This window comes from Oncorhynchus clarkii, chromosome 14 (assembly GCF_045791955.1).
Source record: "Oncorhynchus clarkii lewisi isolate Uvic-CL-2024 chromosome 14, UVic_Ocla_1.0, whole genome shotgun sequence".
NCBI classification, from domain to species: Eukaryota; Metazoa; Chordata; class Actinopteri; order Salmoniformes; family Salmonidae; genus Oncorhynchus; species Oncorhynchus clarkii.
In genome coordinates this window covers 41,719,669-41,745,025 of record NC_092160.1, presented here as the reverse complement: position 1 = coordinate 41,745,025, position 25,357 = coordinate 41,719,669, and positions in this window count along the sequence as shown.

Below are 25,357 nucleotides of genomic sequence, written 5' to 3'. Positions count from 1 at the left end.
TGGACCAACCGGAAGTGGTTAAAATGCCCCTAAAAGTGTTTACCCATACCCTGCCTGCAGTTTGACAGACATAGTGCATTCAACCCTGTGTAAATCAGTCAGTTCTTAACGTAAGGACTTAAAACTCAGGATTCTGTAACAGCATACCCCAATGGGGATATGTGTTGATTTATAGCTTCCTGTGCCAACCGGAAGTGCCATAACTGGTGTCTCAGGGGCTGTTTCGAGGGGTTAAAAAAGTCTGATCTTTCCAAAACTTCATATGTGTGATTAGGCAACCCCCATGAACTGTAAATCAGTCATTTTTCCCAAAAAAAATCAAAGGAAAAAAAAATCACACTAAAACACACCTTGGAAGGAGGGACGTATTGGGGTGCGTAGAGACAGACAGTGGCTGCAATAGTTAGCTTTGTTGGAGCTAAAAAAGAACCGTCAGACCTAGAGTTCCGAAACTGTAGAAACCTGTTCTAGACCTCCGGTTGATGGTGCGTGGTGAGTTACGTGGCTCTAGACGGTTCTCGGACCGAGAAACAGCCTCGTACATTTGCAATACCTTCAATTCATTTTGACCATTACGAAAATGACGACGTTTAGAAAAGTCTCAGAGACGCAAGGCTAGGTGCATTGAAACCGGCTCGGCCCATAGAGACGGACCCCGACGTGCCTGTCCGATAGCTCGTTCAAGGACCCCGTAGCAAGGCATGGAAAAAAGTGGATTTTCAGCACCAATTAGGGTTTTTCTCGGACACCAAATGACCTATCGAGCCGAAACTCGGGATTCGGGGTCGCCTCACATAGGCCTTCACATAATGTCCGAACTGGACCCGCAGCTAGAACGTAACTATGTGTTTTACCTTTTTATTATGTTTTAAACCGAAGGCGCTGTGAATTATGGGACTGCTCTGACATATGTGATATTTGGCTACTAAATGAGTAGGAAAAAGTGGGTTTGGTGTCAATTGATATCCATTTGGTGTCATAATGACATCTAATTGACTGATGGACACTGACTTGCTAGTTGACTTTTGTACATTTGCAATATGTTTAAACGGAGAGGGACCATCACCAAAATGGCATTCTGAAATCAACACAAAAAATGGCATCACCATAGTCTCCAGACTGTGCCGAGTTCAAGGAGACGCCCCGCTTGACCGTAGCTCGTTCTGAGTGCAGCAAACTTGAAAAAAAGAAGGCCCAAAATGAAGCCTGCACCACAATGTCATTTGATTTTGGGTGGCAGTGAGAGAACCGTTAGGGTGAGAAGCACAATTCCACCACATGAATGTTCCTAAGGTCCTCCCGATCTGAACAAGCCTAACCTTGACCGTGTGGCATTAACCCTTCACAGTAAAACAGTGTTTTTTGATCTCACAGATTACAGTGACATCTCTCCCCATAGGAATACATAGCCTGCACCACAAAATTCAACCTGAAGCCTATATGGGTTATGAATGCCGTATGAACCTGTCTTCGGTACCAGTCCATCAGGCCACTATGAGATCTACCTGTGTCGAATCTAAGCTTCCTGGAGCAACCGGAAGTGGTTAAAATGCCCCTAAAAGTGTTTACCCATACACTGCCTGCAGTTTGATAGACATGGTGCATTCAACCCTGTGTAGATCAGTCAATTCTTAACGTAAAGACTTAAAACTCGGGATTCTGTAAGTGGCTATGTAAATCAAGACATGTGTTTACTTATAGCTTCCTGTGCCAACCGGAAGTGCCTTTAATTGGGTCACACTCTCTGTTTCGAAGGGTTAAAAAAGTCACATCTCTCCAAAACTTCATATGTGTGACTAGGTAACCCTTCTGAACTGTAAATCAGTCATTAATCCCAACAGATGTCAAAGAAAAGCTCCCTCACACACACACAGGAAGGATGGAGTGATAAAGTGCGGTGCTTAAAGACACAGAGAGCAGGAAATGGCATTACCATAATCCCTAGGCCGTACCGAGTTCAGCGAGATATCCCGCTTGACCGTAGCTCGCTCGGTCTAGGCGCAGCGAGCATTAGAATAGTAGGCCCAAAATGAAGCCTGCACCACAATGTCATTTGCTTTTGGGTGACAGTGAGAGAACCGTTAGAGTGAGAAGAAAAATTGCACCACATGAATGTTCCTAAGGTCCTCCCGATCTGAACAAGCCTAACCTTGACCGTGTGGCATTAACCCTTAACAGTAAAACAGTGTTTTTTGATCTCACAGATTACAGTGTCATCTCTCCCCATAGGAATACATTGCCTGCACCCCTAATTTCAACCTGAGGCCTATGTGGGTTATGAATGCCGTATGAACCTGTCTTCGGTACCAGTCCATCAGGCCACTATGAGGTCTACCTGTGTTGATTCTAAGCTTCCTGGACCAACCGGAAGTGGTTAAAATGCCCCTAAAAGTGTTTACCCATACACTGCATGCAGTTTGATAGACATAGTGCATTCAACCCTGTGTAGATCAGTCAATTCTTAACGTAAGGACTTAAAACTCAGGATTCTGTAACAGCATACCCCAATGAGGATATGTGTTGATTTATAACTTCCTGTGCCAACCGGAAGTGCCATAATTGGTGTCTTAGGGGCTGTTTCGAAGGGTTAAAAAAGTCTGATCTTTCCAAAACTTCATATGTGTGATTAGGCAACCCCCATGAACTGTAAATCAGTCATTTTTCCCAAAAAAATTCAAAGGAAAAAAAAATCACACTAAAACACAACTTGGAAGGAGGGACGTATTGGGGTGCGTAGAGACAGACAGTGGCTCCAATAGTTAGCTTTGTTGGAGCTAAAAAAGAACCGTCGGACCTAGAGTTCCGAAACTTTAGAAACCTGTTCTAGACCTCCCGTAGATGGTGCGTGGTGAGTTACGTGGCTCTAGAAGGTTCTCGGACCGAGAAACAGCCTCGTACATTTGAAATAACTTCAATTCATTTTTGCATCACGAAAATGACGACATTTAGAAATGTCCCAGAGTCGCAAGACTAGGTGCATTGCAAACGTCTCGGCCCATATAGACAGACCCCAACGTTTCTGTCCAATAGCTCATTCAAGGACCCCGTAGCAAGTCATGGAAAATAGTGGATTTTCAGCACCAATTAGGGTTTTTCTCGGACACCAAATGACCTATCGAGCCGAAACTTGGGATTCGGGGTCGCCTCAGCTAGGCCAACACATAACATAAGAAATGGACCCGCAGCTAGAACGTAACTACGTGTTTTATGGTTTTTTTATGGTTTGAACCGAAGGGGTTGTGAATTTTGGGCCAGCTCTGAAGTATGTAATAGTTGGCTACTAAACGAGTTGGAAAAAGTGGGTTTGGTGTCAGTTTGTATCAGTTTGGTGGTCAGAATGATATCTAATTGACTGATGGACTCTTGTCCACTTGACTCTTGTACATTTGCAATATGATCCTATAGTGAAAAAACATCACCAAAAGCGACATTCTGAAATCAACCCAAACGAGCGATTGAGATGACCCAGAATCACTGCAAAGCCATCCCGAGTTCATCGGGCCAGTCAATTTCACATTCCTGCAAGATTTTTATAGCATGACAAATTCGTGATGGTACCTGCCCTTTAAAACATATTGCAAATGCACAGTGACTTTGAAAAAGTAAGAAACAAAAAAAAATACATCTAAAAAATTTTGAGCATGACAAATTCGTGATGGTACCTGCCCATTGAAACATATTGCAAATGCACAGTGACTTTGAAAAAGTAAGGAAACATAAACAAAAAAAATCCAACATTTTTATTTTTGGGTGACCAGTTGCACGTGCATTTGCAATATGATTCTATAGTGAAAAAACATATTGCAAATGCACAGTGACTTTGAAAAAGTAAGGAAACATAAACAAAAAAAATCTAAATCTAAATTTTTTTGGGGGGATGACCAGTTGCATGTGCATTTGCAATATGATTCTATAGTGAAAAAACATATTGCAAATGCACAGTGACTTTGAAAAAGTAAGGAAACATAAACAAAAAAAATCAAAACATTTTTTTTTTGGGTGACCAGTTGCAAATCAAATCAAATCAAATTTTATTTGGACGTGCATTTGCAATATGATTCTATAGTGAAAAAACATATTGCAAATGCACAGTGACTTTGAAAAAGTAAGGAAACATAAACAAAAAAAATCTAAAAAATTTTTTGGGGGATGACCAGTTGCATGTGCATTTGCAATATGATTCTATAGTGAAAAAACATATTGCAAATGCACAGTGACTTTGAAAAAGTAAGGAAAAATAAACAAAAAAAATCTAAAAAATTTTTCGGGGGATGACCAGTTGCATGTGCATTTGCAAAATGATTCTATAGTGAAAAAACATATTGCAAATGCACAGTGACTTTGAAAAAGTAAGGAAACATAAACAAAAAAAATCAAAACATTTTTTTTTTGGGTGACCAGTTGCAAATCAAATCAAATCAAATTTTATTTGGACGTGCATTTGCAATATGATTCTATAGTGAAAAAACATATTGCAAATGCACAGTGACTTTGAAAAAGTAAGGAAACATAAACAAAAAAAATCTAAAAAAATTTTTGGGGGATGACCAGTTGCATGTGCATTTGCAATATGATTCTATAGTGAAAAAACATATTGCAAATGCACAGTGACTTTGAAAAAGTAAGGAAAAATAAACAAAAAAAATCTAAAAATTTTTTCGGGGGATGACCAGTTGCACGTGCATTTGCAATATGATTCTATAGTGAAAAAACATATTGCAAATGCACAGTGACTTTGAAAAAGTAAGGAAACATAAACAAAAAAAATCTAAAATTTTTTTGGGGGGATGACCAGTTGCATGTGCATTTGCAATATGATTCTATAGTGAAAAAACATATTGCAAATGCACAGTGACTTTGAAAAAGTAAGGAAACATAAACAAAAAAAATCCAAAATTTTTATTTTTGGGTGACCAGTTGCACGTGCATTTGCAATATGATTCTATAGTAAAAAACATATTGCAAATGCACAGTGACTTTGAAAAAGTAAGGAAACATAAACAAAAAAAATCCAAAATTTTTATTTTTGGGTGACCAGTTGCACGTGCATTTGCAATATGATTCTATAGTAAAAAACATATTGCAAATGCACAGTGACTTTGAAAAAGTAAGGAAACATAAACAAAAAAAATCTAAAATTTTTTTGGGGGGATGACCAGTTGCATGTGCATTTGCAATATGATTCTATAGTGAAAAAACATATTGCAAATGCACAGTGACTTTGAAAAAGTAAGGAAACATAAACAAAAAAAATCTAAAATTTTTTTGGGGGGATGACCAGTTGCATGTGCATTTGCAATATGATTCTATAGTGAAAAAACATATTGCAAATGCACAGTGACTTTGAAAAAGTAAGGAAACATAAACAAAAAAAATCTAAAAATTTTTTTGGGGGATGACCAGTTGCACGTGCATTTGCAATATGATTCTATAGTGAAAAAACATATTGCAAATGCACAGTGACTTTGAAAAAGTAAGGAAACATAAACAAAAAAAATCTAAATTTTTTTGGGGGGGATGACCAGTTGCATGTGCATTTGCAATATGATTCTATAGTGAAAAAACATATTGCAAATGCACAGTGACTTTGAAAAAGTAAGGAAACATAAACAAAAAAAATCAAAACATTTTTTTTTTGGGTGACCAGTTGCAAATCAAATCAAATCAAATTTTATTTGGACGTGCATTTGCAATATGATTCTATAGTGAAAAAACATATTGCAAATGCACAGTGACTTTGAAAAAGTAAGGAAACATAAACAAAAAAAATCTAAAAATTTTTTTGGGGGATGACCAGTTGCATGTGCATTTGCAATATGATTCTATAGTGAAAAAACATATTGCAAATGCACAGTGACTTTGAAAAAGTAAGGAAAAATAAACAAAAAAAATCTAAATTTTTTTTCGGGGGATGACCAGTTGCACGTGCATTTGCAATATGATTCTATAGTGAAAAAACATATTGCAAATGCACAGTGACTTTGAAAAAGTAAGGAAACATAAACAAAAAAAATCTAAAATTTTTTTGGGGGGATGACCAGTTGCATGTGCATTTGCAATATGATTCTATAGTGAAAAAACATATTGCAAATGCACAGTGACTTTGAAAAAGTAAGGAAACATAAACAAAAAAAATCTAAATTTTTTTGGGGGGGATGACCAGTTGCATGTGCATTTGCAATATGATTCTATAGTGAAAAAACATATTGCAAATGCACAGTGACTTTGAAAAAGTAAGGAAACATAAACAAAAAAAATCTAAAATTTTTTTTGGGGGATGACCAGTTGCATGTGCATTTGCAATATGATTCTATAGTGAAAAAACATATTGCAAATGCACAGTGACTTTGAAAAAGTAAGGAAACATAAACAAAAAAAATCTAAACATTTTTTTTTTGGGTGAGCAGTTGCACGTGCATTTGCAATATGATTCTATAGTGAAAAAACATCACCAAAAGCGACATTCTGAAATCAACCCAAACGAGCGATTGAGATGACCCAGAATCACTGCAAAGCCATCCCGAGTTCATCGGGCCAGTCAATTTCACATTCCTGCAGGATTTTTATAGCATGACAAATTCGTGATGGTACCTGCCCATTAAAACATATTGCAAATGCACAGTGACTTTGAAAAAGTAAGGAAACATAGAATCAAATTATTTTTTTTTGGGTTACCAGTTGCACATTTCAGATCACCAGTTGCACATTTCAGATCACCAGTTGCACATTTCAGATCACCAGTTGCACGGAGGAAAATCGTTACTTTTGACTTTGACTTTTGACTTCCTATGAAATCATATTCCAAATGGAGAAAACATATGCCTTATGCACTAGTAAAAAAAAAAAAAAAAATGATAATAAAGTATGACTAAAGTATGTTGATAAAGTTCTTATACATGTGTAATTGACATAAAAATTGAAAGAATTTTGAAAAACGGTCCAGAAAGCACTTTTTTAAGGATGTGTGAAGTTTTTTACCAAATTTTGACATTTTTGACTTTTGACTTTTGACTTCCTATGAAATCATATTGCAAATGGACAAAACATATGCCTTATGCGCATGTAATTAAAAAAAAAAAAATTGATATCAAAATTGGACAAAAGTATATTCATACAGTTCTTACACATGTGTAATTGACAAAAAAAGCGAAAGAAATTCGAAAAAAGGCCCAGAAAGCACTTTTTTAAGGGGTAAAAAGTTTTTGAAAAAAATATCATTTTTTCAAAATTTTTCTTTTGGATGTTGACTTGGGTTGCATTTCCAATATGAAAAACCCAGGTGGAGCGCACTCGCCCCCTGTTGGATTTTTGAGGTGTTACAATTGGCAATTGCCATATGGCATTTGCCATATACTTTGCACGAATCAACGCCGCTTTGGGTGGTATTGGACATCGTGTACATGGTTTGTCCAATGCCAATATTTTGACATTCATTTTTGTACAAATCAGGGGGGTATTCCCTTACATATTGGAAATGCAACCCAAGTCAACATCCAAAAGAAAAATTTTGAAAAAATGATATTTTTTTCAAAAACTTTTTACCCCTTAAAAAAGTGCTTTCTGGGCCTTTTTTCGAATTTCTTTCGCTTTTTTTGTCAATTACACATGTGTAAGAACTGTATGAATATACTTTTGTCCAATTTTGATATCAAATTTTTTTTTTTTTTAATTACATGCGCATAAGGCATATGTTTTGTCCATTTGCAATATGATTTCATAGGAAGTCAAAAGTCAAAAGTCAAAAATGTCAAAATTTGGTAAAAAACTTCACACATCCTTAAAAAAGTGCTTTCTGGACCGTTTTTCAAAATTCTTTCAATTTTTATGTCAATTACACATGTATAAGAACTTTATCAACATACTTTAGTCATACTTTATTATCATTTTTTTTTTTTTTTTACTAGTGCATAAGGCATATGTTTTCTCCATTTGGAATATGATTTCATAGGAAGTCAAAAGTCAAAGTCAAAAGTAACGATTTTCCTCCGTGCAACTGGTGATCTGAAATGTGCAACTGGTGATCTGAAATGTGCAACTGGTGATCTGAAATGTGCAACTGGTAACCCAAAAAAAAATAATTTGATTCTATGTTTCCTTACTTTTTCAAAGTCACTGTGCATTTGCAATATGTTTTAATGGGCAGGTACCATCACGAATTTGTCATGCTATAAAAATCCTGCAGGAATGTGAAATTGACTGGCCCGATGAACTCGGGATGGCTTTGCAGTGATTCTGGGTCATCTCAATCGCTCGTTTGGGTTGATTTCAGAATGTCGCTTTTGGTGATGTTTTTTCACTATAGAATCATATTGCAAATGCACGTGCAACTGCTCACCCAAAAAAAAAATGTTTAGATTTTTTTTGTTTATGTTTCCTTACTTTTTCAAAGTCACTGTGCATTTGCAATATGTTTTTTCACTATAGAATCATATTGCAAATGCACATGCAACTGGTCATCCCCCAAAAATTTTTTTTGATTTTTTTTGTTTATGTTTCCTTACTTTTTCAAAGTCACTGTGCATTTGCAATATGTTTTTTCACTATAGAATCATATTGCAAATGCACATGCAACTGGTCATCCCCCAAAAAAAAATTTAGATTTTTTTTGTTTATGTTTCCTTACTTTTTCAAAGTCACTGTGCATTTGCAATATGTTTTTTCACTATAGAATCATATTGCAAATGCACGTGCAACTGGTCATCCCCCCAAAAAAATTTTAGATTTTTTTTGTTTATTTTTCCTTACTTTTTCAAAGTCACTGTGCATTTGCAATATGTTTTTTCACTATAGAATCATATTGCAAATGCACATGCAACTGGTCATCCCCCCAAAAAAAATTTAGATTTTTTTTATGTTTCCTTACTTTTTCAAAGTCACTGTGCATTTGCAATATGTTTTTTCACTATAGAATCATATTGCAAATGCACATGCAACTGGTCATCCCCCCCAAAAAATTTAGATTTTTTTTGTTTATGTTTCCTTACTTTTTCAAAGTCACTGTGCATTTGCAATATGTTTTTTCACTATAGAATCATATTGCAAATGCACGTGCAACTGGTCATCCCCCAAAAAAATTTTTAGATTTTTTTTGTTTATTTTTCCTTACTTTTTCAAAGTCACTGTGCATTTGCAATATGTTTTTTCACTATAGAATCATATTGCAAATGCACATGCAACTGGTCATCCCCCCAAAAAATTTTTAGATTTTTTTTGTTTATGTTTCCTTACTTTTTCAAAGTCACTGTGCATTTGCAATATGTTTTTTCACTATAGAATCATATTGCAAATGCACGTGCAACTGGTCATCCCCCCAAAAAATTTTTAGATTTTTTTTGTTTATTTTTCCTTACTTTTTCAAAGTCACTGTGCATTTGCAATATGTTTTTTCACTATAGAATCATATTGCAAATGCACATGCAACTGGTCATCCCCCCAAAAAATTTTTAGATTTTTTTTATGTTTCCTTACTTTTTCAAAGTCACTGTGCATTTGCAATATGTTTTTTCACTATAGAATCATATTGCAAATGCACATGCAACTGGTCATCCCCCCCCAAAAAATTTAGATTTTTTTTGTTTATGTTTCCTTACTTTTTCAAAGTCACTGTGCATTTGCAATATGTTTTTTCACTATAGAATCATATTGCAAATGCACGTGCAACTGGTCACCCAAAAAAAAAATGTTTCGATTTTTTTTGTTTATGTTTCCTTACTTTTTCAAAGTCACTGTGCATTTGCAATATGTTTTTTCACTATAGAATCATATTGCAAATGCACGTGCAACTGGTCATCCCCCAAAAAAATTTTACATTTTTTTTGTTTATTTTTCCTTACTTTTTCAAAGTCACTGTGCATTTGCAATATGTTTTTTCACTATAGAATCATATTGCAAATGCACATGCAACTGGTCATCCCCCCCAAAAAAATTTAGATTTTTTTTATGTTTCCTTACTTTTTCAAAGTCACTGTGCATTTGCAATATGTTTTTTCACTATAGAATCATATTGCAAATGCACATGCAACTGGTCATCCCCCAAAAAAATTTTTAGATTTTTTTTGTTTATGTTTCCTTACTTTTTCAAAGTCACTGTGCATTTGCAATATGTTTTTTCACTATAGAATCATATTGCAAATGCACATGCAACTGGTCATCCCCCCCAAAAAAATTAGATTTTTTTTGTTTATGTTTCCTTACTTTTTCAAAGTCACTGTGCATTTGCAATATGTTTTTTCACTATAGAATCATATTGCAAATGCACGTGCAACTGGTCACCCAAAAATAAAAATTTTGGATTTTTTTTGTTTATGTTTCCTTACTTTTTCAAAGTCACTGTGCATTTGCAATATGTTTCAATGGGCAGGTACCATCACGAATTTGTCATGCTCAAAATTTTTTAGATGTATTTTTTTTTGTTTCTTACTTTTTCAAAGTCACTGTGCATTTGCAATATGTTTTAAAGGGCAGGTACCATCACGAATTTGTCATGCTATAAAAATCTTGCAGGAATGTGAAATTGACTGGCCCGATGAACTCGGGATGGCTTTGCAGTGATTCTGGGCCATCTCAATCGCTCGTTTGGGTTGATTTCAGAATGTCGCTTTTGGTGATGTTTTTTCACTACAGGATCATATTGCAAATGTACAAGAGTCAAGTGGACAAGAGTCCATCAGTCAATTAGATATCATTCTGACCACCAAACTGATACAAACTGACACCAAACCCACTTTTTCCAACTCGTTTAGTAGCCAACTATTACATACTTCAGAGCTGGCCCAAAATTCACAACCCCTTCGGTTCAAACCATAAAAAAACCATAAAACACGTAGTTACGTTCTAGCTGCGGGTCCATTTCTTATGTTATGTGTTGGCCTAGCTGAGGCGACCCCGAATCCCAAGTTTCGGCTCGATAGGTCATTTGGTGTCCGAGAAAAACCCTAATTGGTGCTGAAAATCCACTATTTTCCATGACTTGCTACGGGGTCCTTGAATGAGCTATTGGACAGAAACGTTGGGGTCTGTCTATATGGGCCGAGACGTTTGCAATGCACCTAGTCTTGCGACTCTGGGACATTTCTAAATGTCGTCATTTTCGTGATGCAAAAATGAATTGAAGTTATTTCAAATGTACGAGGCTGTTTCTCGGTCCGAGAACCTTCTAGAGCCACGTAACTCACCACGCACCATCTACGGGAGGTCTAGAACAGGTTTCTAAAGTTTCGGAACTCTAGGTCCGACGGTTCTTTTTTAGCTCGAACAAAGCTAACTTTTGCAGCCACTGTCTGTCTCTACGCACCCCAATACGTCCCTCCATTCAAGTTGTGTTTTAGTGTGATTTTTTTTTCCTTTGAATTTTTTGGGGAAAAATGACTGATTTACAGTTCATGGGGGTTGCCTAATCACATATATGAAGTTTTGGACAGATCAGACTTTTTTAACCCTTTGAAACAGCCCCTGAGACACCAATTATGGCACTTCCGGTTGGCACAGGAAGCTATAAATCACCACATATCCTCATTGGGGTATGCTGTTACAGAATCCTGAGTTTTAAGTCTTTACGTTAACAACTGAGTTATTTACGGAGGGTTTAGTATGTGTGTGTTATTTCAGAAAATCATAGAAAATCACAGAAATCTCGCAGAGCTCCGCAGCACACTTTAAAAAGATTCGTATGAACACCCTGCAACTGGATCTGTAACCGTTGAAAAAAAAAAACGCCTATTTGTGACCATTGCCAAGTTGTCATTGTTCCGTTTCTCTTAAATGACGATAGATAAATGGCTGGTTCTTTTTTATTGACACCGGAGGCTCCTTGACTTTGACCTGAAGTGGAAAAATAATTTCTCTATTTCCATTTAGGACCTTTAATCCCAGAAAAACGGCCATAACTCAAAAACCGTCGAGGCCTAGACGCCATCTTGTTCGGGGCCAACTGCCCATTATGCCAAACCTACGCTCACCAAGTTTCGGCTTTGAAATATTTTCCGTTTTCGAGATAAGGCCCCGTCGTGATTCGTGATGTTTTGCCAAATTGCCATATGATTCCGTATGCCCTCTTGTGGGAAATTCCGGGATAGCGGAAAAACGGTCAAAAACTTGTTTATTTTATAAAACGGAAACCGAATGTCCGACAAAGTTCATTTGATGACTTCCCGGTAGGTCTGGCCCTACCGCACGGCCCGACGCCGACCGCGAATTTTACAAACGATTTCGGACGTCTAGTAAGGGACCGTACATTTGCAATATGGACTTTCTCACTGATCATACACGAAATGCCGAAATGTTCCCTTAAGGTATGTAAAGGTTTGTTCTGTTTTATTAAATAACTAGTTGAGTAATTCTTTGTGTTGTGCTTTCTTTAAGGTTTATGTTGTCTGTGAAGGTAGGAACAAATATTTAGGCATTATTGGCATGGGAATCATATGTTTACATTGGCAAAGCAAATTAAGTAGATAATAAACAAAAGTGAAATAAACAATAAAGTCCTGCTGTAGACTGTACTACTGCTGTTCAGGAAGCACAATTTGAACTAGAAACTTACACAGACAGGCTGAAATAAACACTAAAAATACAAATGGCATCACAGTAATCTCTAGGCCGTGCCAAGTTCAACGAGATATCCCGCTTGACCGTAGCTCGCTCGGTCTAGGCGCAGCGACCATTAGAATAGTAGGCCCAAAATGAAGCCTGCCCCACAATGTCATTTGATTTCGGGTGAGAGTGAGAGAACCGTTAGGGTGAGAAGAAAAATTCCACCACATGAATGTTCCTAAGGTCCTCCCGATCCGTGCAAGCCTAACCTTGACCGTGTGGCATTAACTCTTAAAAATAAAACAGTGTTTTTTGATCTCACAGATTACAATGACATCTCTCCCCATAGGAATACATTGCCAGCTCCAGTAAATTCAACCTGGAGCCTATGTGGGTTAATAATGCCTTATGAACCTGTCTTCAATGCCAATCCATCAGGCCACTATGAGGTCTACCTGTGTTGATTCTAAGCTTCCTGGACCAACCGGAAGTGGTTAAAATGCCCCTAAAAGTGTTTACCCATACCCTGCCTGCAGTTTGATAGACATAGTGCATTCAACCCTGTGTAAATCAGTCAATTCTTAACGTAAGGACTTAAAACTCAGGATTCTGTAAAAGCATGCCCCAATGAATTTATAGCTTCCTGTGCCAACCGGAAGTGCCATAATTGGTGTCTCAGGGGCTGTTTCGAGGGGTTAAAAAAGTCTGATCTTTCCAAAACTTCATATGTGTGATTAGGCAACCCCCATGAACTGTAAATCAGTCATTTTTCCCCCAAAAAATCAATGGAAAAAAAATTCACACTAAAACACAACTTGGATGGAGGGACGTATTGGGGTGCGTAGAGACAGACAGTGGCTGAAATAGTTAGCTTTGTTGGAGCTAAAAAAGAACCGTCAGACCTAGAGTTCCGAAACTTTACAATCCTGTTCTAGGCCTCATGTCGATAGTGTGTGGTGAGTTAGGTGGTTCTAGAAGGTTCTCGGACCGAGAAACAGCCTCGTACATTTGCAATACTTTCAATTCATTTTTGCATCACGAAAATGACGACATTTAGAAATGTCCCAGAGTCGCAAGACTAGGTGCATTGCGAACGTCTCGGCCCATATAGACAGACCCCAACGTTTCTGTCCGATAGCTCATTCAAGGACCCCGTAGCAAGTAATGGAAAATTGTGGATTTTCAGCACCAATTAGGGTTTTTCTCGGACACCAAATGACCTATCGAGCCGAAACTTGGGATTCGGGGTCGCCTCAGCTAGGCCAACACATAACATAAGAAATGGACCCGCAGCTAGAACGTAACTACGTGTTTTATGGTTTTTTTATGGTTTGAACCCAAGGCGTTGTGAATTTTGGGCCAGCTCTGAAGTATGTAATAGTTGGCTACTAAACGAGTTGGAAAAAGTGGGTTTGGTGTCAGTTTGTATCAGTTTGGTGTCAGAATGATATCTAATTGACTGATGGACTCTTGTCCACTTGACTCTTGTACATTTGCAATATGTTTAAACAGTGAGGTACCATCACCAAAAGCGACATTCTGAAATCTACCCTAACGAGCGATTGAGATGAACCAGAATCACTGCAAAGCCATCCCGAGTTCATCGGGCCAGTCAATTTCACATTCCTGCAGGATTTTTATAGCATGACAAATTCGTGATGGTACCTGCCCATTGAAACATATTGCAAATGCACAGTGACTTTGAAAAAGTAAGGAAACATAAACAAATGGACATAATGAAATCATCATTTTTTTTTTCCCGGTTACCAGTTGCACGCGCATTTGCAATATGATTCTATAGTGAAAAAACATATTGCAAATGCACAGTGACTTTGAAAAAGTAAGGAAACATAAACAAAAAAAATCTAAAAAATGTTTTGGGGGGTGACCAGATGCACGTGCATTTGCAATATGATTCTATAGTGAAAAAACATATTGCAAATGCACAGTGACTTTGAAAAAGTAAGGAAACATAAACATTTTATTTTTATTTTTAGGTGACCAGTTGCACGTGCATTTGCAATATGATTCTATAGTGAAAAAACATATTGCAAATGCACAGTGACTTTGAAAAAGTAAGGAAACATAAACAAAAAAAATCAAAAATTTTTTTGGGGGGGTGACCAGATGCACGTGCATTTGCAATATGATTCTATAGTGAAAAAACATATTGCAAATGCACAGTGACTTTGAAAAAGTAAGGAAACATAAACAAAAAAAATCAAATTTTTTTGGGGGGGGGTGACCAGATGCACGTGCATTTGCAATATGATTCTATAGTGAAAAAACATATTGCAAATGCACAGTGACTTTGAAAAAGTAAGAAACAAAAAAAAATACATCTAAAAAATTTTGAGCATGACAAATTCGTGATGGTACCTGCCCATTGAAACATATTGCAAATGCACAGTGACTTTGAAAAAGTAAGGAAACATAAACATTTTATTTTTATTTTTAGGTGACCAGTTGCACGTGCATTTGCAATATGATTCTATAGTGAAAAAACATATTGCAAATGCACAGTGACTTTGAAAAAGTAAGGAAACATAAACAAAAAAAATCAAAAATTTTTTTGGGGGGGGTGACCAGATGCACGTGCATTTGCAATATGATTCTATAGTGAAAAAACATATTGCAAATGCACAGTGACTTTGAAAAAGTAAGGAAACATAAACAAAAAAAATCAAATTTTTTTGGGGGGAGGTGACCAGATGCACGTGCATTTGCAATATGATTCTATAGTGAAAAAACATATTGCAAATGCACAGTGACTTTGAAAAAGTAAGAAACAAAAAAAAATACATCTAAAAAATTTTGAGCATGACAAATTCGTGATGGTACCTGCTCATTGAAACATATTGCAAATGCACAGTGACTTTGAAAAAGTAAGGAAACATAAACATTTTATTTTTATTTTTAGGTGACCAGTTGCACGTGCATTTGCAATATGATTCTATAGTGAAAAAACATATTGCAAATGCACAGTGACTTTGAAAAAGTAAGGAAACATAAACAAAAAAAATCAAATTTTTTTTTGGGGGGGGTGACCAGATGCACGTGCATTTGCAATATGATTCTATAGTGAAAAAACATATTGCAAATGCACAGTGACTTTGAAAAAGTAAGGAAACATAAACAAAAAAACATCAACACATTTTTTGGGTAACCAGTTGCATATTTTAGATCACAAGATGACAAAGGTATAGTTTGAGCAAAGTAAAGCTTGAATTTTGAGCATGACAAATTCGTGATGGTACCTGCCCATTAAAACATATTGCAAATGCACAGTGACTTTGAAAAAGTAAGAAACAAAAAAAAATACATCTAAAATTTTTTGAGCATGACAAATTCGTGACGGTACCTGCCCATTGAAACATATTGCAAATGCACAGTGACTTTGAAAAAGTAAGGAAACATAAACAAAAAAACATCAACACATTTTTTGGGTAACCAGTTGCATATTTTAGATCACAAGATGACAAAGGTATAGTTTGAGCAAAGTAAAGCTTGAATTTTGAGCATGACAAATTCGTGATGGTACCTGCCCATTAAAACATATTGCAAATGCACAGTGACTTTGAAAAAGTAAGAAACAAAAAAAAATACATCTAAAAATTTTTGAGCATGACAAATTCGTGACGGTACCTGCCCATTGAAACATATTGCAAATGCACAGTGACTTTGAAAAAGTAAGGAAACATAAACAAAAAAACATCAACACATTTTTTGGGTAACCAGTTGCATATTTTAGATCACAAGATGACAAAGGTATAGTTTGAGCAAAGTAAAGCTTGAATTTTGAGCATGACAAATTCGTGATGGTACCTGCCCATTAAAACATATTGCAAATGCACAGTGACTTTGAAAAAGTAAGAAACAAAAAAAAATACATCTAAAAAATTTTGAGCATGACAAATTCGTGATGGTACCTGCCCATTGAAACATATTGCAAATGCACAGTGACTTTGAAAAAGTAAGGAAACATAAACAAATGGACATAATGAAATCATCATTTTTTTTTTCCCGGTTACCAGTTGCACGCGCATTTGCAATATGATTCTATAGTGGACATGATTCAAATGGACATGATGAAATCAACACAACGAGTGATGGAAATGAACAACTATCACTGCCCGGCCGTCCCGAGTTCATCAGTTCAGTCAATTTTGGCCCCCCAAAAAATTGACTTTGGACTTTGACTTTTGACTTCCTATGAAATCATATTGCAAATGGACAAATCATATTCCTTATGCACAAGTAAAAAAAAAAATTATAATAATGATAATAAAGTATGACTAAAGTATGTTGATAAAGTTCTTATACATGTGTAATTGACACAAAAATTGAAAGAATTTTGAAAAACGGTCCAGAAAGCACTTTTTTAAGGATGTGTGAAGTTTTTTACCAAATTTTGACATTTTTGACTTTTGACTTTTGACTTCCTATGAAATCATATTCCAAATGGAGAAAACATATGCCTTATGCACAAGTAAAAAAAAAAAAAAAAAAAGGATAATAAAGTATGACTAAAGTATGTTGATAAAGTTCTTATACATGTGTAATTGACATAAAAATTGAAAGAATTTTGAAAAACGGTCCAGAAAGCACTTTTTTAAGGATGTGTGAAGTTTTTTACCAAATTTTGACATTTTTGACTTTTGACTTTTGACTTCCTATGAAATCATATTGCAAATGTACAAAACATATGCCTTATGCGCATGTAATTAAAAAAAAAAAAAAATATGATAAAAAAATTGGACAAAAGTATATTCATACAGCTCTTACACATGTGTAATTGACAAAAAAATCGAAAGAATTTCGAAAAAAGGCCCAGAAAGCACTTTTTTAAGGGGTGAAAAGTTTTTGAAAAAAATATCCTTTTTTCAAAAATTTTCTTTTGGATGTTGACTTGGGTTACATTTCCAATATGAAAAACCCCGGTGGAGCGCACTCGCCCCCTGTTGGATTTTTGAGGTGTTACAATTGGCAATTGCCATATGGCATTTGCCATATACTTTACACGAATCAACGCCGCTTTGGGTGGTATTGGACATCGTGTATATGGTTTGTCCAATGCCAATATCTTGCCATTCATTTTTGTACAATTCAGGGGGGTATTCCCTTACATTTGACCAGGACCCATAGTGATCTCCTGTACTTTGACCAGGACCCATAGTGAACTCCTGTACTTTTGACCAGGACCAATAGTGATCTCCAGCCATAGTGATCTCCTGTACTTTTGACCAGGACCCATAGTGAGCTCCTGTTCTTTTGACCAGGAACCATAGTGAACTCCTGTACTTTTGACCAGGACCCATAGTAATCTCCTGTACTTTTGACCAGGACCCATAGTGAACTCCTGTTCTATTGAACATGACACATAGTGATTTCCTGTACTTTTGACCAGGACCGATAGTGATCTCCTGTACTTTTGACCAGGACCCATAATGAACTCCTGTACTTTTGAACAGGACCCATAGTGATCTCCTGTACTTTTGACCAGGACCCATAGTGAACTCCTGTACTTTTGACCAGGACCCATAGTGATCTCCTGTACTTTTGACCAGGACCCTTAGTGATCTCCTGTACTTTTGACCAGGACCCATAGTGATCTCCTGTACTTTTGACCAGGACCCATAGTGATCTCCTGTACTTTTGACCAGGACCAATAGTGATCTCCTGTACTTTTGACCAGAGACCCATAGTGATCTCCTGTACTTTTGACCAGGACCCATAGTAATCTCCTTTACTTTTAACCAGGACCCATAGTGAACTCCTGTACTTTTGACCAGGACCCATAGTGATCTTTACTTTTGACCAGGACCCATAGTGATCTCCTGTACTCTTGACCAGGACCCATAGAAATCTCCTGTACTTTTGACCAGGACCCATAATGAACTCCTGTTCTTTTGAACAGGACGCATTGTGATCTCCTGTACTTTTGACCAGGACCCATAGTGATCTCCTGTACATTTGACCAGGACCCATAGTGATCTCCTGTACATTTGACCAGGACCCATAGTGAACTCCTGTACTTTTGACCAGGACCAATAGTGATCTCCTGTAGTTTTGACCAGGACCCATAGTGAACTCCTGTACTTTTGACCAGGACCCATAGTGAACTCCTGTACTTTTGACCAGGACCCATAGTGATCTGTACTTTTGACCAGGACCCATAGTGATCTCCTGTACTTTTGACCAGGACCCATAGTAATCTAATGTACTTTTGACCAGGACCCATAGTGAACTCCTGTTCTATTGAACAGGACACATAGTGATCTGTACTTTTGACCAGGACCCATAGTGATCTCCTTTACTTTTGACCAGGACCCATAGTGATCTCCTGTTCTTTTGACCAGGACCCATAGTGAACTCCTGTTCTTTTGAACAGGACGCATAGTGATCTCGTGTACATTTGACCAGGACCCATAGTGAACTCCTGTACTTTTGACCAGGACCAATAGTGATCTCCAGCCATAGTGATCTCCTGTACTTTTGACCAGGACCCATAGTGAGCTCCTGTTCTTTTGACCAGGAACCATAGTGAACTCCTGTACTTTTGACCAGGACCCATATGATCTGTACTTTTGACCAGGACCCATAGTGATCTCCTGTACTTTTGACCAGGACCCATAGTGAACTCCTGTACTTTTGACCAGGACCAATAGTGATCTCCAGCCATAGTGATCTCCTGTACTTTTGACCAGGACCAATAGTGATCTCCTGTAGTTTTGACCAGGACCCATAGTTAACTCCTGAACTTTTGACCAGGAACCATAGTGATCTCCTGTACTTTTGACAAGGACCCATAGTGATCTGTACTTTTGACCAGGACCCATAGTGATCTCCTGTACTTTTGACCAGGACCCATAGTAATCTCCTGTACTTTTGACCAGGACCCATAGTGATCTCCCGTACTTTTGACCCGGAACCATAGTGAACTCCTGTACTTTTGACCAGGACCCATAGTGAACTCCTGTACTTTTGACCAGGACCCATAGTAATCTCCTGTAATTTTAACCAGGACCCATAGTGAACTCCTGTACTTTTGACCAGGACCCATAGTGATCTGTACTTTTGACCAGGACCCATAGTGATCTCCTGTACTCCTGACCAGGACCCATAGTAATCTCCTGTACTTTTGACCAGGACCCATAGTGAACTCCCTTTCTTTTGAACAGGACGCATAGTGATCTCCTGTACTTTTGACCAGGACCCATAGTGATCTCCTCTACATTTGACCAGGACCCATAGTGATCTCCTGTACTTTTGACCAGGACCCATAGTGAACTCCTGTACTTTTGACCAGGACCAATAGTGATCTCCAGCCATAGTGATCTCCTGTACTTTTGACCAGGACCCATAGTGAACTCCTGTACTTTTGACCAGGACCCATAGTGATCTGTACTTTTGACCAGGACCCATAGTGATCTCATGTACTTTCGACCAGGACCCATAGTAATCTCCTGTACTTTTGACAAGGACCCATAGTGAACTCCTGTTCTATTGAACAGGACACATAGTGATCTGTACTTTTGACCAGGACCCATAGTGATCTCCTGTTCTTTTGACCAGGACCCATAGTGAACTCCTGTTCTTTTGAACAGGACGCATAGTGATCTCCTGTACATTTGACCAGGACCCATAGTGATCTCCTGTACTTTGACCAGGACCCATAGTGAACTCCTGTACTTTTGACCAGGACCAATAGTGATCTCCAGCCATAGTGATCTCCTGTACTTTTGACCAGGAACCATAGTGAGCTCCTGTTCTTTTGACCAGGAACCATAGTGAACTCCTGTTCTTTTGACCAGGACCCATAGTAATCTCCTGTACTTTTGACCAGGACCCATAGTGAACTCCTGTTCTATTGAACATGACACATAGTGATTTCCTGTACTTTTGACCAGTACCCATAGTGATCTCCTGTACTTTTGACCAGTACCGATAGTGATCTCCTGTACTTTTGACCAGGACCCATAGTGATCTCCTGTACTTTTGACCAGGACCCATAGTGATCTCCTGTACTTTTGACCAGGACCCATAGTGATCTCCTGTACTTTTGACCAGGACCCATAGTGATCTCCTGTACTTTTTACCAGGACCAATAGTGATCTCCTGTAGTTTTGACCAGGACCCATAGTGAACTCCTGTACTTTTGACCAGGACCCATAATGATCTGTACTTTTGACCAGGACCCATAGTGATCTCATGTACTTTTGACCAGGACCCATAGTAATCTCCTGTACTTTTGACAAGGACCCATAGTGAACTCCTGTTCTATTGAACAGGACACATAGTGATCTGTACTTTTGACCAGGACCCATAGTGATCTCCTGTTCTTTTGACCAGGACCCATAGTGAACTCCTGTTCTTTTGAACAGGACGCATAGTGATCTCGTGTACATTTGACCAGGACCCATAGTGATCTCCTGTACTTTGACCAGGACCCATAGTGAACTCCTGTACTTTTGACCAGGACCAATAGTGATCTCCAGCCATAGTGATCTCCTGTACTTTTGACCAGGACCCATAGTGAGCTCCTGTTCTTTTGACCAGGAACCATAGTGAACTCCTGTACTTTTGACCAGGACCCATAGTAATCTCCTGTACTTTTGACCAGGACCCATAGTGAACTCCTGTTCTATTGAACATGACACATAGTGATTTCCTGTACTTTTGACCAGGACCCATAGTGATCTCCTGTACTTTTGACCAGTACCGATAGTGATCTCCTGTACTTTTGACCAGGACCCATAATGAACTCCTGTACTTTTGACCAGGACCCATAGTGATCTCCTGTACTTTTGACCAGGACCCATAGTGAACTCCTGTACTTTTGACCAGGACCCATAGTGATCTCCTGTACTTTTGACCAGGACCCATAGTGATCTCCTGTACTTTTGACCAGGACCCATAGTGATCTCCTGTACTTTTGACCAGGACCCATAGTGATCTCCTGTACTTTTGACCAGAGACCCATAGTTATCTCCTGTACTTTTGACCAGGACCCATAGTAATCTCCTTTACTTTTAACCAGGACCCATAGTGAACTCCTGTACTTTTGACCAGGACCCATAGTGATCTTTACTTTTGACCAGGACCCATAGTGATCTCCAGTACTCTTGACCAGGACCCATGGAAATCTCCTGTACTTTTGACCAGGACCAATAGTGAACTCCTGTAGTTTTGACCAGGACCCATAATGAACTCCTGTACTTTTGACCAGGACCCATAGTGAACTCCTGTACTTTTGACCAGGACCCATAGTGATCTGTACTTTTGACCAGGACCCATAGTGATCTCCTGTACTTTTGACCAGGACCCATAGTAATCTACTGTACTTTTGACCAGGACCCATAGTGAACTCCTGTTCTATTGAACAGGACACATAGTGATCTGTACTTTTGACCAGGACCCATAGTGATCTCCTTTACGTTTGACCAGGACCCATAGTGATCTCCTGTTCTTTTGACCAGGACCCATAGTGAACTCCTGTTCTTTTGAACAGGACGCATAGTGATCTCCTGTACATTTGACCAGGACCCATAGTGATCTACTGTACTTTGACCAGGACCCATAGTGAACTCCTGTACTTTTGACCAGGACCAATAGTGATCTCCAGCCATAGTGATCTCCTGTACTTTTGACCAGGACCCATAGTGAGCTCCTGTTCTTTTGACCAGGAACCATAGTGAACTCCTGTACTTTTGACCAGGACCCATATGATCTGTACTTTTGACCAGGACCCATAGTGATCTCCTGTACTTTTGACCAGGACCCATAGTGAACTCCTGTACTTTTGACCAGGACCCATAGTGAGCTCCTGTTCTTTTGACCAGGAACCATAGTGAACTCCTGTACTTTTGACCAGGACCCATATGATCTGTACTTTTGACCAGGACCCATAGTGATCTCCTGTACTTTTGACCAGGACCCATAGTGAACTCCTGTACTTTTGACCAGGACCAATAGTGATCTCCAGCCATAGTGATCTCCTGTACTTTTGACCAGGACCCATAGTGATCTCCTGTACTTTTGACCAGGACCAATAGTGATCTCCTGTAGTTTTGACCAGGACCCATAGTTAACTTCTGAACTTTTGACCAGGAACCCTAGTGATCTCCTGTACTTTTGACAAGGACCCATAGTGATCTGTACTTTTGACCAGGACCCATAGTGATCTCCTGTACTTTTGACCAGGACCCATAGTAATCTCCTGTACTTTTGACCAGGACCCATAGTGATCTCCTGTACTTTTGACCCGGAACCATAGTGAACTCCTGTACTTTTGACCAGGACCCATATTGAACTCCTGTACTTTTGACCAGGACCCATAGTAATCTCCTGTAATTTTAACCAGGAACCATAGTGAACTCCTGTACTTTTGACCAGGACCCATAGTGAACTCCTGTACTTTTGACCAGGACCCATAGTGATCTGTACTTTTGACCAGGACCCATAGTGATCTCCTGTACTCTTGACCTGGACCCATAGTAATCTCCTGTACTTTTGACCAGGACCCATAGTGAACTCCTGTTCTTTTGAACAGGACGCATAGTGATCTCCTGTACTTTTAACCAGGACCAATAGTGATCTCCAGCCATAGTGATCTCCTGTACTTTTGACCAGGACCAATAGTGATCTCCTGTAGTTTTGACCAGGACCCATAGTTAACTCCTGAACTTTTGACCAGGAACCATAGTGATCTCCTGTACTTTTGACCAGGACCCATAGTGAACTCCTGTACTTTTGACCAGGACCCATAGCAATCTCCTGAAATTTTAACCAGGACCCATAGTGAACTCCTGTACTTTTGACCAGGACCCATAGTGATCTGTACTTTTGACCAGGACCCATAGTGATCTCCTGTACTTTTGACCAGGACCCATAGTGAACTCCTGTACTTTTGACCAGGACCCATAGTAATCTCCTGTAATTTTAACCAGGACCCATAGTGAACTCCTGTACTTTTGACCAGGACCCATAGTGATCTGTACTTTTGACCAGGACCCATAGTGATCTCCTGTACTCCTGACCAGGACCCATAGTAATCTCCTGTACTTTTGACCAGGACCCATAGTGAACTCCCTTTCTTTTGAACAGGACGCATAGTGATCTCCTGTACTTTTGACCAGGACCCATAGTGATCTCCTCTACATTTGACCAGGACCCATAGTGAACTCCTGTACTTTTGACCAGGACCAATAGTGATCTCCAGCCATAGTGATCTCCTGTACTTTTGACCAGGACCCATAGTGAGCTCCTGTTCTTTTGACCAGGAACCATAGTGAACTCCTGTACTTTTGACCAGGACCCATAGTGATCTCCTGTACTTTTGACCAGTACCGATAGTGATCTCCTGTACTTTTGACCAGGACCCATAGTGATCTCCTGTACTTTTGACCAGGACCCATAGTGATCTCCTGTACTTTTGACCAGGACCCATAGTGATCTCCTGTACTTTTGACCAGAGACCCATAGTTATCTCCTGTACTTTTGACCAGAACCCATAGTAATCTCCTTTACTTTTAACCAGGACCCATAGTGAACTCCTGTACTTTTGACCAGGACCCATAGTGATCTTTACTTTTGACCAGGACCCATAGTGATCTCCAGTACTCTTGACCAGGACCCATGGAAATCTCCTGTACTTTTGACCAGGACCAATAGTGAACTCCTGTAGTTTTGACCAGGACCCATAATGAACTCCTGTACTTTTGACCAGGACCCATAGTGAACTCCTGTACTTTTGACCAGGACCCATAGTGATCTGTACTTTTGACCAGGACCCATAGTGATCTCCTGTACTTTTGACCAGGACCCATAGTAATCTACTTTACTTTTGACCAGGACCCATAGTGAACTCCTGTTCTATTGAACAGGACACATAGTGATCTGTACTTTTGACCAGGACCCATAGTGATCTCCTTTACGTTTGACCAGGACCCATAGTGATCTCCTGTTCTTTTGACCAGGACCCATAGTGAACTCCTGTTCTTTTGAACAGGACGCATAGTGATCTCCTGTACATTTGACCAGGACCCATAGTGATCTACTGTACTTTGACCAGGACCCATAGTGAACTCCTGTACTTTTGACCAGGACCAATAGTGATCTCCAGCCATAGTGATCTCCTGTACTTTTGACCAGGACCCATAGTGAGCTCCTGTTCTTTTGACCAGGAACCATAGTGAACTCCTGTACTTTTGACCAGGACCCATATGATCTGTACTTTTGACCAGGACCCATAGTGATCTCCTGTACTTTTGACCAGGACCCATAGTGAACTCCTGTACTTTTGACCAGGACCCATAGTGAGCTCCTGTTCTTTTGACCAGGAACCATAGTGAACTCCTGTACTTTTGACCAGGACCCATATGATCTGTACTTTTGACCAGGACCCATAGTGATCTCCTGTACTTTTGACCAGGACCCATAGTGAACTCCTGTACTTTTGACCAGGACCAATAGTGATCTCCAGCCATAGTGATCTCCTGTAATTTTGACCAGGACCCATAGTGATCTCCTGTACTTTTGACCAGGACCAATAGTGATCTCCTGTAGTTTTGACCAGGACCCATAGTTAACTTCTGAACTTTTGACCAGGAACCATAGTGATCTCCTGTACTTTTGACAAGGACCCATAGTGATCTGTACTTTTGACCAGGACCCATAGTGATCTCCTGTACTTTTGACCAGGACCCATAGTAATCTCCTGTACTTTTGACCAGGACCCATAGTGATCTCCTGTACTTTTGACCCGGAACCATAGTGAACTCCTGTACTTTTGACCAGGACCCATATTGAACTCCTGTACTTTTGACCA